This window comes from Vidua macroura, chromosome 2, assembly GCF_024509145.1.
Source record: "Vidua macroura isolate BioBank_ID:100142 chromosome 2, ASM2450914v1, whole genome shotgun sequence".
In the NCBI taxonomy this organism is placed as follows: domain Eukaryota; kingdom Metazoa; phylum Chordata; class Aves; order Passeriformes; family Viduidae; genus Vidua; species Vidua macroura.
In genome coordinates, this window is record NC_071572.1 from 70611882 (window position 1) to 70628949 (window position 17068).

At 49.5% G+C, this 17068-nt stretch overlaps 1 protein-coding gene across 2 annotated transcripts in view; it reads left to right on the plus strand.

Annotated features, from left to right (window-relative positions):
• Positions 1–4076: 4076 nt before the first annotated feature.
• LOC128804044 (galactosylgalactosylxylosylprotein 3-beta-glucuronosyltransferase 1-like) overlaps positions 4077–17068 on the plus strand; it is a 28093-nt gene continuing 15101 nt past the window's right edge. Inside the window, exon 1 of one of the 2 annotated variants that reach the window (XM_053971469.1) lies at positions 4077–4298. The gene's annotated coding sequence lies outside the window, so the exon portion shown is untranslated. The remainder of the gene's footprint in view (positions 4299–17068) is intronic. The other variant, XM_053971468.1, reaches the window with a different exon arrangement.

Sequence of the window (17068 nt, forward strand, 5' to 3'; positions counted from 1 at the left end):
GCTTTGCAGAGTGGCTTTTTAGCCTTCTTCAGGCAGCAACTGCCGGCTGCTTCGCTGAAGCACAGGTTCTTCAAAGGATGGCAGATTTTAGATCAAGGACTTCTTGTTCTGCCACACATATTCTTAGGCAGATTTACAATGAGGAGAGACAGAGGCCCTGCTGCAGTTTTGGACCTTGGAAGAGATGCACCTGACACCCCTCCTCATCCCCTGCCGTTACTCTTTAACCGCATCCAGAAGGTTGGGAAGGAAAGGAGTTGGGAAGGGGCCTGTCCTACGGCAGAGGTGTGGACTAGGCAGAAGATAGCTCAGCAAGCTCTCTGAAAATACCATCGGGCTGTATGTAGCCTGACCAGGGAGGGGCTTGGCAAGCAAAACCTCTGGTGTCTCATTGCATCCCTCACATATGGATTTCAGGGGTGACTTTGAGGGAATAACTTGTCTTCTCCAGGGCTTATCCTCCCTCTCAGCAGAAAGGGTGTCACCTTCCCAACTCACAGGGAAGGTTTTACTCACTTTAGTATGTGTCTGTAATGTTTTGAGATTTGTATTTACAGAGACAGTGTGATACCACTACCTAGCAATGCTTCACAGGCCATGTCAGGTGCATGACTCCTGACTCCTGACTGACCTTTTCAGTAGGTTTCCCTCCCAAATCCACATCCCCTGTGCATTCTCCAGGGCTGCTGCCAGCTCTTCCTCACCTTTTGTTTGTGAAATACACCACTCCAGCAGGGAATCGGCAATGGCTCTCTTTGCTTCTCCCCTGCCTTGAGGGCACTGAAGAGGCAAGTTCTCAGCACAGCTGTGAGCAGATGGTCCCAACAGAACAGCACCACACACATTCCCACAGCAGAGGACACCAGCAAAGTCCCTGCTGCCCTGTAGCCAAATTCCCTATCAAAAGGAAACGTGGGAAGTGTGAACAACTCGCTCCCCCAATCCTATAGGATGCCTCAGACACACACTGTATCATGCATTGCTTCTAAGAGCTGCAACAGGAGAGGTGAGTTGGAAGAGTGGGGAGCAGCTGCAGCCACTCAGCCCAGATGGAGTAAGACCTCGGGAGGCTCACAGCGCTGCGGCACAGCTTCCTCCTTTGCAGCACGAGTCAGTGAACGTTTTCCTCAGTGTTTCCCCTCCTGTGACTTACTGCTGCAAGACTCAGGGATGTGGTCTGTGGGTCTGCCTCAAGGTTGACACAGCATCAGGCCCCTTAGAGCATGGCAGTGAAAAAGCAAGAAAAGCAAATTGCAGGAATAAATTGCACACAGATTGCACCTGTAAGCTACCTCTCCAACAGCATCTCTCCCAGGATCTCGAAGCACTTATCATTTGGGTAGGAGCTTAGCTTAGTGGCAGCCTCAGGATGGAGGTTTTGTGGAGTTTCATGTTGTACTTTCAGTGGAGGAAGTGTGGGCAGAGACAGGGGCAGATGGCCTAGGAAAGTACAGCATGCCAGGGAAAAGCTGCCACCCAGAGCACTGCAGTGTGGATTGCTGTGTATGTCTGTGCTGGACAGAGCTGTGATGGCAGTGGAAGGAGGAAAGTCTTACCAGGGCAGCAACTCCACTGCCATGTGGCTAGGAACACAGACTGCCCCAGCCACTGCCTTCAAGAGGGACAGAGAGGGCTGTAGCACACTGGATACTCCACTGTCCCCTCCAATAAATCTACTGTAGATGCTTTATCCGAGAAAAATATCTCTGCACAGATCCACTTGTCCCAGAACTGAGTCTCATTTCAGAAGTGTGCAGCTTTTGCCAGGAGCCAGATCTGACTGTGGCATGAGGGGAAGCATCTTCCTGCACTGCCCACTCTCAGCACCCCCTGTCCAACCATAGGACAGACTGACTAAACTGTGGCTCTGTGTGTAGCAGTGAAACAGCCACGTCAAAGGTTGTGGACATAAAAAGGGAGAACCTGGAGCATGAGTAAGCAAAGCCAGAGTGGTTTAGGCTTCCAGAGTTTCCAGCAGCCTTGGACCTGATCTCTTACTCATGCTTTTCCACTCCAGAGAGTACCCCAGAAGTCAAAGTCCTTAACCGACCTCTCCTGGAGAGGTCCCAGGGTTAGGGTGTTCACCCAAGGATTGCCTGCAGCTCACTAACCACCCAAGATGCTTGTGGTTAATTATCAGTCAATTAACTCCTCCTCAAGTTCTTCCCCCAGCTACAGGAGGATAAAGTCTCTGCCTTATCCCAGGGAATTCTGAAAGATTCAATGCCTTGCAGGCATAGGCAATCAATTTCTTTGGTGCGGATTTTCCTAAAATCAAGGTGCTGCAGAGCTGGAACAACCCAGCTAACTCATTCTTAGAGCAGGGTAATGCTTCTGCCAGTAGTGCAAGAGGAATTCAGGCTTCTGCTGAGCCATCTGTGGGGAAGCATGTCACCATTTCCTGACACCCACACGCTGGCTTTCATCCACAAGCACACAGAACCCTTCTGGGCTGACCATGCAACCTGGGAGCTTCATGCCTCCAACACTGAGGATGGATGGATGGATGGATGGATGGATGGATGGATGGATGGATGGATGGATGGCTTCCTACCATTAAGTGCAGCCTAGGATGCCAGGGCAGAATAAGAGCAGCCCTCAATACACTTGGTGAAGAGCAGCACTTCATGCCCTGCTCTGGCTGGGGGAGAGATGCACAAGGACGTAGCCAGTGGGTCTGCACAGCCATAAGCACAGTAGTGGTGAGCATGGCCATAGTCCTTCTGGGCACTGAACTCAACTGCTTGGAATGTCCCCTTGGCAAAGGGAGAAGCAGGTGAGCAAAGGCACTGGCACTGGCCTGCTGCTTTGCCTGTGTTGAGTTCACCTCTGTGTTCCACTTAGTAAATGTCATTTGGGCTGTAAAATGTCACTTGATGTCTTTCTTTCCAAGGTGTTTTCAGAAATGCCTGCTCTAGAAAGAAACGTGGCCAAGACCTGCCAGCTACCCTGAGAAGACAGACTTCTCTTGTTCTCCAAGAGCACTTGCCAGCCAAAGATCTCAAAACATTTTGCCCTGCTTACTGCAAACCACGGCAGGAGCTTTGTTACCTGACCAAACAAGTCCCTACCTGAGCCTGGGACTATGCTACTTTGTGTGCCTCATGGTCTGCTGAGAACTGAAACCTCTTCAGGAGAAACTCCTGGAATATGGCAGTCACAACCCTGGGAAGGGTAAGGGAGGGATAGATGTGTGCTGTGCAGCCCAGTGCAAGGAGAAGTCTCCTACAGCAGGGCTGAGGTGTGACAGCCCTCACTTCTGCCCTATGTGCATCCAGCCCCAGCTGGGAGGCTGAAGGAAGTGCTGCTTGTCACACTCCCCTTCAAGCAGCATGGTGACTTTATTATGGCCGAGAGACAGCTCCTAAGGGAAGTAGGTAGAGGAAAACTGAAGCGGGCTGGTATGCTCCCACTCAACCTACTCCGAGGCAGAGGCCGCCAGACAAGGCATTGGCTGTGGCTGTTCATGTGGCCAGAGCAAGGAATGGCCCAGCGGCTGCCGCAGTGGGAAGTGGTTGCACCGACATCACCATCATCCCACATCAGGGAAACTGAGGCACGCAGTGGTGATGCGCGCACCAAGTAGCAACTTGGGGACCAAATTCCAGAAGCACTGTGGCCGCTGGGTTCGAGCTGTGACTCCTAGGTTGCCTTATAGATAGCCAGCCCGCACGGGTTGTAGCCATGGCAGGTGGCTCTTTCTTGAAGCAGCCGGAGCGGGAAATCACCCCAGCACCGGTCAGCGGCAAAGAGAAATCCTCGGCACGGGCAAAAAAATCCCGCCCCTCGCCTTCGGCGGGAAGAGCGGCGGTCGGCCCGGGGCAGGGAACCCTCCCCCTTCGAGGACGCCCGGCCCCGCTGCGGGCGGCGGGGGCAGCGCTGCGGCCGTGCCCGGCCCCGCTCGCCTTTCCCCCTCTTCCCGGCCCGGGTCGCCTCCTCGCCGCTCCTTCCCCCCCTCGCTAGCTCCGCGCTCGCCCCTTCCCCGCTTAAGGTGGCCCCGCGGGATGCGCGGCGCGCAGGAGCCGCTGCGGGCGGCCCTCGGCGCTCCCCCCACCCCCGGCACGGGGTGGCCTTAAATCGGCTCCGCGCCGCGCGTAGCCGCATCGCCGGCGCCGTCTGAAGGCGGGCGCCGCCATCCGCCGGCAGCACCGACGGGCCGGTCCCGGTGCCGTTCCCAGGGCGCAGGGAGGACACGCCTCCGCCCGGCGGCGGGCGATGCTCCCCCGGCAGCCCCCGGCGCGGTGCCGCCCCGCGCCCGGCGCCCCGGCGTCTCCGCCGTGACTGGCCCATCTCGCCAGGTAAGCGGGAGACCCCGCGCTCGGGCACCGGGGCTCTGGGGGTGGGAGCAGCGCCGGGGATACAGCGGTGACCTTGCGGTCCCCCGGCGCTTGGCGCTGGAGGGGTGCCCTGGCCCGCGACCGGCAGCTGTACCCCGAACTTCATCCTCGGTTCCGCGCTTGACGGGGACCCCCGTCCTTGCATCCCCCCACACCTTGGTCCGGACACCTTCCAGGGGAGCGACATCCCAGTCCCAGGCTGGAATTTTCCAGCTGTGGGGAGATGCCCTCATTCCTGGTGTGTGTCCACCCGGGAATCTCGCCGCCGGGATCTCCGAGCAAGGGTACCCAAACGCAGGTCCCGGGCACGGCGCAGCTCCCGGAGAGGTTTTATTGCGCCTCTTGGTGACAAATACCGGAGAAGCCAAACTACAGAAGGGCGACAAGGGGCTTTGTGGGTAGGCGCAGGTAGCCTCGCTGGGAACCGACCCCAGATGGGCGTCCCAGTGAGGGGCTCTGGAGAGGTGGATTGGGAGAGGGCAAGAGTAGGAGGTCTGGGGAAGGGTTCTGCCCGGTTCTACCCCTGCCTCGCACACGGGCGTCTACCAAAGGATGCAGCTGCTGGTTTTCTGGAGCAGTTTGGGCTGAATCTTGCTAGGTGACTTGGAAAGTACTTTTTTTTTGGCCTCCCGCTCCGGCCACTGACCCATCCAGCCTCTGGCTAGGGTAGAAGAGGGAGAGGCTCAGCAGCTAATGAGTGACAGAGAGAAACCCCTCAAGGTGCTGCAAATCTGGAGAGAAGCAGCAAGTTCCTCAGTAATTCCTCAGGGGAAGCTGCCAAGGGGCAATTTCTGTGCAGCTGGAGAGAAGTGGTGTTGGAATCAGCAGGGCAGCACCAAGCATCACCATATCAGAGCAATAATGACAAGCTATAAATACCTGTCCCGTAACTTGAAGACAGCTCAGCAAGTGAGTGGGGGAGAGTGAGCGATGCAGCCACTGCAGGTGCTTTCAGCTCATTTTCCGGACCCAGAGGAGGCTTCCTTGTGCAAAGCACATATGCAGAGAGTGTAGCGAGGTACAGCAGCTTCACACATGAGTCTGATCACCCATTTCTGCTTGGGCTAAAATCTGATCAGGTGCAAAAAGGGAAAAATGGGTGGGGAGGTTCACACCTTGTACCTCTGGACAGCCAGCAGAAGTGCAAGGCTTTGACCTCACTAGCCTCAGACAGACTAGGAACAGGGGCCATATAGCAGTTCCACAAGCTGGGAGATAGGTGCACAGAGACAGCAGGATAGGAACCTCACAGAAGGGAGGCCATCATTATTCCAAAATGTAATTCCTCAGTAGGAGATTATGGGGGCCTCAGTCTCAGGCAATAGAGAGGGTTATAGGGCAGGAGGAGGCCACTGGCAGAGCTGTATGTGACAGCCTGTGTCACATGTGTTTGCAGCCATGCATGCTGCCAATGCCCTTTTCTCCGTGCCCTGGAGCAGGATATGGGGGCTCCATCACCTTTGCTTGGTGCCTGCTCCATGGTTTCCTGGAATCTCTCTGTTGGCAGGCACACCAGGGATACAGCGCCAGTAACTGAGCCCACGCTGTGCCTGCCCAGTGTGAGGCCAGGAGCTCCGTGACTGTGATTCCTGCCCTCCCTCCCCCCGTCCCTCCCAGGAGTGACTTTGGTGTTGCTTTCAGGGCACTTCAGTCTGCATTGAATTATGGCTCCGCAGAGCAGTTAACATACAGAGGTAGATTTGCAGCTAACACAATGTATCTGGTGTTTCAGGAATCTGGTGAGATCAAGTTAAAGCTCTTCTTTGGCATTTTGAGTGCAGTAACAATAATAGTAGTAATAACAGTAATAGTAATAATAATGATAATAATAGCAAAATCATCTAGGCAACCTTGCAATCCCAAAGCAATTCAACCAGCTGACACAGAGCACAGCTGAGATGCAGCCACCTTTACAACAAAGGGCCTCAGCCTGGCTTGCCAGACACTTGAACAGCCACGGGATAGAAAACAAAGCAGTTGGGCTGAGGACACTTGCTCCCACGACAAGGGTTTTAATGAGGGAAGATCCCGCACCTTTGGGCTTTGTTACAGTGTCATCTGGGAAGACTGTTGCCTAGGGAGCTGTACAGAGCTATACAGCAGCTAAATGTATGCAAGAGAGAAAACACTTCCACAGTGTACAGCCCTTAAATTCATATTCTTTCCATGGTTTGGGAGTATTTTGGTGCCTAGTGCCTGTGTTCTCTAGTGACATCTTCCCTGCATAGTGTCCAAAGTTGTACTGGACAGCTCAAGGCTGTGTTTCCTGTGTACCCAGCATCCTTTCTTCTTGCCTATGAAGCACTGGTAAAGGTGCTTTTTGGCAGGGAACTTTCCTCTGCTTCAGCAGCAGGCCAGGAGATGTCCTTAGTGTCCGAGACCAAAGCTGTACCTAGCAGGCAGCTTGCTGGCAGGAGCCTGCATTGGATTGTCTCCAGCTGTACCCCGGATGGCTTTCCTCCCCTCTTCACCACAGTAATCACCTGCCAATGACAGTGCTCTACACATCTCTGTGTTTCTCAGTGCCTTCATAACTCCAGCCTCGGCTGCTCCTCTCTCCCAGGGTGCTGGTGCTGCAGGCACAGTCACCTCCTGCTTTCCTCCAATGCCTCAGGAGGCAATGTTTCTCTTCCAATCATAAGAAGCCACCCCACAACTCCATCCACTTCCTGGAACTACTTCCAAGGCCTCTTTTTCCTTGCCTTGAGCACTTTTGATGGTCTTTCCTGTTCACAATACTTGGGAAAAATAAAGACGTGTGCTGCAAGCCTTCATATGTATGCCTACAAGGGATGAGATATTTGATAGGCTTCAAAGATGCCCTTTACTGAGCATGCAAAATTGCTCTGAGAAAGCTCTGCAATTATTCTGCAGGATGTACACAGGAAAGATGATATCTGTCCCCTTCCTCCTTGTATCTAATTGTTCCTAATAAAAGAAGAAGCCTAAAAAGGAGGTAATACGCCAGACTGGAATCTGGGTCCCACACACCTCCAGGGCCCTGGAGGAATCTAAAATCACTCTGCCCTTTTTGCTCCTGGCCTTTCTACCTAATAATAAGCATTATGCTTCCCATCCCAAGATCTTCAAGCACTCTGCATGTGTGATTAAGAGCACTCCCTGCCCACATACAGAGCTGTTTGTCAGGATGACTACCCCTTCTTTACAAGGGAGACACGGTAGCTCATCACGTCAGAGCTGAGACAGCCCCAGATCACCTGTCTCACAGGCAAGAGGCTCCTGCATCTCTGGGAAGCACTTGCTGGGAAGCAGCTCAGCCTAACAGGACTGCGATTTAAAACCTACCAGTACCACAAGAGACTAACAAATACAGGGCATGAACGAGACCTGGGGCTGTCAGCACCCTCATCTCAGGTGCACACATGACTGCCTAAGACCAGTTCTTTGAAAGGGACACTGGTCAGACCCCACTGATTCCTCCAGGTTGGGGTATGTCTCCAAACTGCACCTCAACCTGTGGTCAGCACACTTATAAAAACTTGGTCCTTTAATCTTTCCTGCTGTTTTAGGCTGTGCAGGCTCATAATGAAGAGCTTAAAGTCTTTTCTAGCTTGCTCTCACGTGACATTAGTGCTCCCAAAGGCCTTTCCTTAAAACTCGAATTTATCTACTTTGCTAATGTTCTCAAGTGTTCAGTCAGCTACCTTGTTGCCTTCCCCCGCCACACAGTGTGGGGGACTGTCTGACATCTTTCAGCCCGAGATGAAAACATTGCACTCTGCAAATTCCTGGGATTTATAAAACATGATCTAAGTTTCCTCATGAGACACAACTTCCCAGGTCTGAGACACAGAAATGGGATCCACAGCTCCAGCAAAGGGACCTTCAGATTCTGTTTGCTGTTCATCCCTACTCTGATCAGGTAATCCCACTAATGCCTGGCGCACATAGAGAGGTTCCTTAAGGTGGGGTTAGTTAGCTCAGGAAGACACATGAGGAGGGACATTGGGGTGAAAAACAAAGCAATCAACAACAAAGAAGAGGGAGAATGAATGCTTCTCTACAGGGCTTTTCTCAGTAGAGGAATTGGACTGCATTCAGGAAAATATGAAAGGTAGCAATTTGATGATAAAAGTATTTTCCCATGCTGTGCATTGTGACATAAGGAGCTTTGTGCTACAAGATACTGCTGGTGCTGAGTGTAGGATTCAGGAACAGGAGAAATTGTGACGGATAGTAGGTTGTTCATCACTGGACAGCACAGTCCACTTGAAAGATATCTAAATCTTCAGGGTTGAACCTCTCACATCCTCTAGCAAAGGATTTTTTATACCTTCCAAAAACCCCCAACACTGATTAATGTAAGACGAAGGACAAAAGGACACAGACGTGTTTAAGTGAAGATCACTAGGGCATATTTTAATTTCCAGGCAGAAGCAAAAAAATGTATTTTCCAGCCTGTGTGCTGACACTTAGCTCTTGTAGGCTTGGGTTTTGTCAGCTGGAGCAGGTTCAGGTTAACTTCTGCTGAGATTTGAGCTGGTCTAGTGGTGCTTACACTGCCACTTCCCCTGCCCGTGTTGTGGATTTTAGCACACTGCCAGCGTCCTGGCAACTTTATGTGGTGCTGGTCTATGAATAATGCTGCATTGCAAAAGGGAATGGTTTTCTTTGGATGTTACCTCTTGTCAACGAGAGCAAGGGCATTTATTCCCAGTACGCCAACCTCTAGCCAAGCAAAGTGCTGGGATTACTTGGAGCTGAACAGGGTTAGCAGTCGGGCAATCTCAGCTCTGGATAAAAGATTTTAGAGCAGCAATGTTGTCTCGTTCTGTAAGTTCACTGTGGGTCTGTGTGTGGGAGTACAGGGCACATGGGAACTGTGATTTGCTAAGCAAAGCGGGATTGCTCCTCAGCAATCCTTGTGTGGGAGAACTTGGAGGAAAAGTCAAGGGCCAGGCAGGCAGCAGTAACTTGCCGACCCTGCCTCCCCTGAGGTGATGCTCCCCTGGGGTGTTGCAGGGAAGTCTGGCTTCTAAAACACTGTCCTTAAGGGCAGGGTTTTAGCAAGGTCCTCTGCTCCCAATAAAAATCTCCCAGTGCCTCTTGACAGAAACAGCACAGTTGATGCTTACCTGGCAGGAGTAGAGGTTGCTGGCTCCTCTCCCCCTTCATGCCCCAGCTGTTAAAGTAGATAGTTAACATTCATCTTGCCCTGACCCTCCCACATTCTGAAAGCTAAAAACAGCTGTAAAGGGGTATTTTTCCTATGACTAGCAGATTTCATTTATTTTTATGGTTATGTCCATAGCTATGAGTTAGGCAACAGTGCTAGGCTTCATGAAAGCCCTGACTGTGACCACAGAAATGGGATTGACATTCATTGGGGTAATATTGCACAAAGTGCCACTTTGGAGACCAGTGCTGGGTGAGCCTGCGTGGCAGCAAGGGATCTTGTCCTCTCTACTGTGCTGGGCTGCCTTCCTCAGTGGTCCAGCCATTGTGTTCTTTGTGTCTCCCCTCTGCTTTCTTCAGCACAAATGCCAGGGTGATCTTAACTTTCTCCCTGCTGATACTTCATCCCCTGGATCCTTCTCTCCCGAGGCCCTTCCCCCAGCCCAGATCCACACAAAGGTGAAAAGGAAGGAGGAGACGATGACTTTCCTCTATCTGCCAGCTTCTCTCTCCACCTCTGATGTGAATGAGGCCCTTCATGGTTTTCTCTTGAGCAAACACAGATGCTTTTGTTTTATGGGCTTGTGGGACGGGATGGAATTAATAAATCAGAGCGCCAGTGCTGTGCCGCCACATTCCTGCAATTTTAAGGCAAGATCACACACAAAAAAAGGGCAGAAACAAAATAGGCAATCTCTTCAGAGAGCACTCAGATGATTTGACTGTGCCTCCTGCTTGCTGTCCCACTTGGTCTCCTGCTTCCTCACCCTTGTTCATTCCTCCTCCTCCTCCTTTCTCCTTTCTTTCCTTTCGCATTCCCATTACCCTCATTTTTTCTGTTCCCTTTCCCTTTCTCAAGAATCACTTTCAGTCACACCTAAGTTTCTCACCTACACCTATTTTTCTTCCCTTTTCTTTCTTTCATTTATGTTTCCTTTACCCTTACCCCACACTGAGGTGTGACCACGGCTTGTGCATCCAGGTATGAAGTTCAATGTCCTGCATGTAAGCCGAAGAATCAGGAATGCTTCAGGTTTTCAATGTGGACTGAAATGTCTGCTCTTACACCTGCTTCCTCCACCCCACTTCTGTTTTTCCTTCTAAGAATGTTGCTGCCTGAGAGATTCAGTGAATGACTCTGGGAATAAAATACAAAGTATTACTGTTCTCCTCTCAGACATGGTATTTAACAGTGTTCCTTCGAGCAAAATTAGATCCTGCCCCAGAACTGGCAGACCCTTTCCTTCCTCGAAGGACAACCAGAAATGCTTTGCCTAAAATTAATTCTTTTGAACCAAATTACAAGTTTTAACATCTATGCTTGGCTACCACCAGCTGGTAAGGAGCTAGGAGAAGATCTTTTTTCTCCCCTGTAATTAGCTAACTGTATGTGGGGCTTCAGGAGGACAAAGTGAACCGCGTGGTTAGTACAAACTACCAGCAAGGGGCTGAGACAGTTTTATTCACTGTGCTGGTTGTTTTTGCTCTAATGAGCTTAGGCACTTGAAAGTCATTTCCCCAGAGTGCTTATACATTGTTGTGCTTATCTCACCTGTGGGGGAACTGAGGCACTGAAGCAGGTGAAATGATTTGCCCAGATCCACATACTGACGCATAGTTGAAGCCAGAAAAAGAACCAAGAAATCTTGTTTCACAGTTGACTGCTTTATCCTCTGGCCTCAGAGGAGGCCAGCAAAGACCTTTATCTTGTTTAGATGAGTGGATAGTCATTCCAAGAGGGCGCTGGGGCAAGGATATCTTTCTGTACTAATACATGTCTTAATGAGTCCTGTTGCTAAGCGGCTTCTCTGATAGATCATGCATCTTCTTCACTAAGCATTGAAACAATTTTTTAATCATTAAAGCTAATACAGAATCCTCAGAAACATCCAAATCTCACAGCAGGGGCTGAAATTAGCAAGCAAACAGAAACCAAATCCTGATTATCCCTGTGCACCTCTACAAAGCCCACAAGCAGTGTCTGCTGAAGTCAAACACAAGCCCAGCTGAGCTGTATCTCAGGGCCGGGCTGGGCAGTCAGAGGCAAGCTGGCAAATCCTGCTGCTCCACAGTCCACAGCAAGTTTTTCCCTCCCTCAGACATGTCTGCCAGCTCCTCGTCTCCATGGAGCAATAGAAAAGGAGGTAGGAGTGTTAATCATTGACCCCAGATAGCTGAGACATCCCCTGGCAGATCTTTAGGAAGGAGAAATTATTTGCATTTTGTCAAGTGTTATTAAGTGGCAGATCTCAGCCTGGCCAACATTATTCCCCCAGCCTATTTTTGTTTTCTTTTTGCCCTTGGAACCACCTCCTCCATCCTACTCCCACCAACCTCTTACATTTTCTGTTTTGTGAACAATTAGTTATTTCAGGTGTTCTCTCCAGTCAAATACCCTGCTCTGCCTTAACTCATATGTCTGCCCTCCAGCAGACATATAGCACTTGAACTGTAGCAGCCCACAGGCTTCTCCATAACTCCTCCAGTAATCCCAGTGTGTTTCCCATTCTGGTTAGCAATTGTCACACTGTTTCCTATTTTCCTCAAACCTACAGTGCTCAGCAGCATGTCATCCAATTATAACAGGAGGATTTTTTACAGCCAAAGTGAGGTTTCTAACTTCTGTGTTAGAATAGGACTCCTGGAGCATTAGAGAAAATACAATAAATCTCTTATTATTTGATATGCATCAGCAGCTCCATTACAAGGGAACAGGACCATTACAAAGTCACAGGACACCCATAAGCATTTTTCTAAGATCATCACTGCTGACCTCTGTGCGAACTTTTAGGGGTGAATATAGTTTACCCCAAAGGATTCTTTGGGAAAGGATAATTTAAAGTGGCTCTTACCACCTCAAAGAGCCTCTCTTGTCACTCTCTTGAGAATAAATCCAAGACTGTTCCTGTATCATGGCCAGTCTCACCACTTGTGCTCCTAGGCATGTCAGTCTGCTAGACAAACCCTGTACATGTCTTCCCACCTAGCAGCCTCTTCTGGAGGTGCTGCAGAGGATGCTTGTGGCTCTTTTGTCAACACCAGCTCCTGTTCAGTGGTAGATAATCTGCCATCTCAGCAAGTTTTATTCATAGTCCATCAAGCCATGCCAAGCCAAGCCACACTTGGATTGTAACTCTCTTGAAGTCAAACCAAGTCCTGGAACTGGTGCAAAGTAGTAAGTAGGCAAGATTTCTGCTCTTGTGTACTCCCTTCTGCACTGCACTTACCAGACTGATAAAATCTGATACCAAGTATTTCTTTCCTAACCCAAACATGGGTCCTAACCTGAGCACCAGAACGAACACATATGGCCTAGAAATTAGTTACAGCAGCAGAAGCAAGATCCAGTTTCTTTCTTCTTCCTTCCCAAGCAGTTTTTGGATGTTTCCTCTGCCTAGAAGCTGTTGCTAACCCTTCAGGGATAATTTTTGCAGAACTGGTAATGGATGGAGGTAGTTCACGTGTGCCTGTGTGAGGCTAGAAATACCTAACCTGGCTTGTTGACCTCCACAAACATTCTCATAGCCAGAGAGAACTTTCCTTCCCCGAGCACAAGGAGGGAGCCAGATTCATCCCCAGAATCAGGAGAGATTCATATCCACCTCTCAGATTTACAGCAGCAGCCCATTTCTGGTTTTAACAAGAAACCACTCTTTATCTGACTTGATCTTCCAGGCCAACTTGGTCTGCCTTGGAAGCTCCAAGGGCTCTCAAACTGCAGAGAAGGGTTCAAACAAAGCCTAGTTCATCTTCCTTCCCCAGCCAGAAGTATCTATTCATCAGTTATTCAGTCCAAGGCCAACTGGCAGCCCATGAATGTGGAAGTAAGATAGGAAGCCCATGAATGTGGAAGGTAGGAAGGACAGCACTGCCCAGCACACCCTGAGTGCAGAGGTGTAAGAGCTGGGGAGACACATCTCCCAGGGTTATCATGGTTGTATTTCTGCAAAGATCCAACTCCAATCTCAGGAAACAGATCTAGCAGGCAAGTCCCCAGCCTGGAGGAGTATCAACCCCCTTTTGCATCCAGGCCTAGGGCAGCCTGAAGCACACAATTTCACAGATAGGCCCACAAGTACAATACTGCACAGGCTGAACTGCCTCCCAAGGGAAGCTTTATAAACACTTTCAGACCAGGCTGCTTTCACATGCAATTAAGGAGCATGGCAGAGAGCAATCCCCATATAAGCAAGCCCTATGGCAAGCCCCATGCACTCTAAGAGAGAGAGCAGTTTGTTTCTCATGCTGTGAGCTCGTCTGCCCTCAATTCCCTCACAGCCTTCCTTGCCTTCCCAAGAGACTCTTCCATTTTAACTGTGCAAGACATGGAAAAACAGAAACCAAAACCCACATCCTTTTTTTCTGGTAGGCTTGGATTGTTGTTAGAAAGGGGCATGTGACTTTTGCTACTCCTCAGCTCCATCTGTTCACCCAAATGCATCCACCGCTTACTTTTTCTACAAAATGAAACTTACTCTGATCATGATGCAGGGATATATGCTAGCAGCTGCTGCCAGTGCCCAAGTTAGATATTGCTCCCCTGGCATTCCCAGAAGGTGGGAATTGCATATGGGTCTCTTGATCTCAAACACCTTGGCACATTATTTGAATGTGGCCTGCCTGTAGTCCAGAGTCAACAGCTTCCCTGTTAGGACAGGGAAGGACAGCAGGACAGTCCTAGCAGGACACCGACCATCAGCTTCCTGCCCCTTCTTTCTTTTGCTCACTTCTTCCCTTTTTATTTCACATGCAGAAGGCAGAAAAATAAACACTGTCTGCTCACTCTAATTTTCATTCTAGTGCTTCTTTTAATCAAGCCCAAGCTATACAGATCAGCTGTGGCATTTAAGGTACAAATCAAGCAGCGGACCATAATGTATGTCAATTGCAAAAGACAATTCTCTAGGTGCCAATTTATCCATTCTGCATTTGTTTCTAAAAGTGTTTGCATCACACTTGGATGCTACACAGCAAGTGGCAAATATAGTGAGTGCTGATGATTTATTTGGAGGAAGAAATCAGAATTAGCATTTTGGACCATCTCAGCCAGTTACAAAGCGAGCATATTTCACATAGCTCAGAGAGCTGCAACAGCAAAAATGTCCATCAAAACACCAAAGAGGTGTTTCTCCTCTCTGTCATCTCACACAACTAACACCTGCATGATGTGGCATCAGTGCTGTCCAGTGTCCTCTCTGTCTTAATCTATATGGAGCAGCCACCCACCAGAACATTCCACACAAAGTTGCTGTTTGCACTATGCTTTTATTGATCACATAATTCAGCCAGCATTCCCAAATAAAAACTCAGGGGGATTCTTGCCTTTACACTGCATTCATTCTCTGCCCACAGTTCTTTCCATATAATAACAGATCAGGGCTCTGATTCTTCAGGGGGCCAGCACACAAATGTAACCATTAAAATGCCAGTGTTTTCACAGATTTGGGGAAGACAGTAGACATATTTAACTACACTGGTGTTTTAAATGACATAACTGCTGCCCCACTCATTTGCACTGTGATTTCAGCCAGAGCAGTTTCTCCTTTGCTTTCTTTTGCCCTCCTTAGGAGTAATGGGGCAGTCCAGCAAGGAAGAGCATTTCAACATCGCCTTTGAAAGCAGGAGGAAAACAAGCTGTCTAAATCAGTCAAGAGTGTGCATTAGTGATAGCTCGTTCCTCTGGAGGTCTGCATTTGATGTCATATTGACACACAGCTGAGATCAAAGCCTGTCTCTGTATCCTAGCTGCTATCAGAGGAGCAGCATTGGCCTTTGGGCCCCATATCTTTACAAGGAGCTTGTGATCAATGTGATTTTTTTCCCCCATAACAAGCACCTGTGAAATGTAGTTATCCATCAAATAATGCCTAATGCCTTTTTCTCTGAAAAAGTAATTCCTCTCCATCTTTGAAAATGTTGGAAGGCAATACTATGGGTTTTTCCTTTCTGCTTTTGTAAAAAAGCTGTAAAATGACAGCTTCCACTCCTGCTAAACAGGCATCAGCTGTTAACTCAGTAGGGAAAGCTCTGAATGGGATATACAGAAACTTTGGAACAATCCACTATTGTTTTTGCTTCCTTAGAATTATTTTGCCTCCTTGGGAAAAAAAAAAAATAGCTTTTTTTTTTTTTTTTTTTTTGGCTAATGCAGATATTGGGCTGATTCATGCTGATACGTTTGGAATTATTATTCTGTAATAGTCATCAGCATCTAAAAAGGACCTCAGTTCTGCCAGAGCTCAGCAGCAGGGAAGAGAAGCTGACATCTGAATAAGCCCCTGAGTTCCCTTTCAAGACAGGACAACTCCAAGCTTAGAGGTCTTTCAGGAGAGAGCAAGCTTTCTCAGGAGACATCTGGTACCCCCTGCATCTCTTCGGGCCTGAGCTGCTAATCTTTCTCTAGGTATTTCTGGCACTCCTGGATTACGGCTCTGCAGTGCAGGGAAATTGTGATGGGGCAGAGGGCTGTGTCCCTCTGAGTCACAGCCCACCCTTGCCTATGCTCAGGAGGCAGGAATATGGTGACAAGTTGTATGGATCAATCGTGAAGGACATTTGGGTCTGGGCTGATTAAAAATAGCCTGGCTTAGACCTCCTTTTTCAGGCTCCGGAAGGCTCCCTGCAAGGACGGGCTTTGCAGCCAAGTTCAAGCAAGGTCTAGTCTGTATTCAAACTGGGTTATCTCCATTCCTGCTGATAGCCCAGATAGGGCCTGGATACCCTTGATCTACCTGGGGATAGCAGGCTGAGCCACGTGCTGTCTCTAAAGTACTGGCTCCTGTGGGACCTAGCCAGCAGATTGAATTAGCTCCATCAAAGTTTCCTTTTTGTTTTCTGTTGGGTTTGGGTTTTTTTGTTTTTTGTTTTTTTTTTTTTTTTTGGCCTGGAAGAAATCCCTGTATAAAGCATCACCCTCCTTCAGTCTATGCTCCCACACACAAGCCACATGTTTAGGACAAGGATGCTCTTCAGAAAGGTGCCGTGTCAAGCTGTTCACAGACCAAGCTTTGAGGAATGCTCAAGTTGGCTTCATGTGGGCAGTGGAGGGATGGGGGGTGTATTCCCGAGGGACGAGCCTGGTTTCTGGCTGAAGTAACTGAGCTCCCATATGATGAAGGGATCAGAGCTGGCAGGAGAGGATAAAGCCTTTCTCTGCATCTGAGGAAAAGGTGCAGGGGCTTGGGAAGGGCAGCTGTTTCATTGGGAGTGACTCACTTCCTGGGGAAGTTGTCCCCACAGGAGCCTGCGCACCAAGGGACAGAGTGTTGATGGGGCTGAGCCTTGAAACTACACAGCTGCTGGTAGTTCTGCTCTTCCTGCTATGGGGAAGGACCTGGCCATCCTTCCCTGTATTGTTTTATTATTTGTAGTTCCCTGGGTTTTATCTCTCCAGGGGACTCAGTTAATTTTCCTTTGCCCTCTCTCCCCATGAACTGTAGGGGAATGCTCACCTCATTCAGATTGCAGGTGTCACTTGCCTGCAGCCCTTCACCAGGTCTGCAGCAGAGGGACGATTAAAACCCCCAGCAGAAGAGCACTCTTACACCTTGGGACAGAACTGCAGTCTCCTACTATTGCCTGGGCTACTGGGAGGT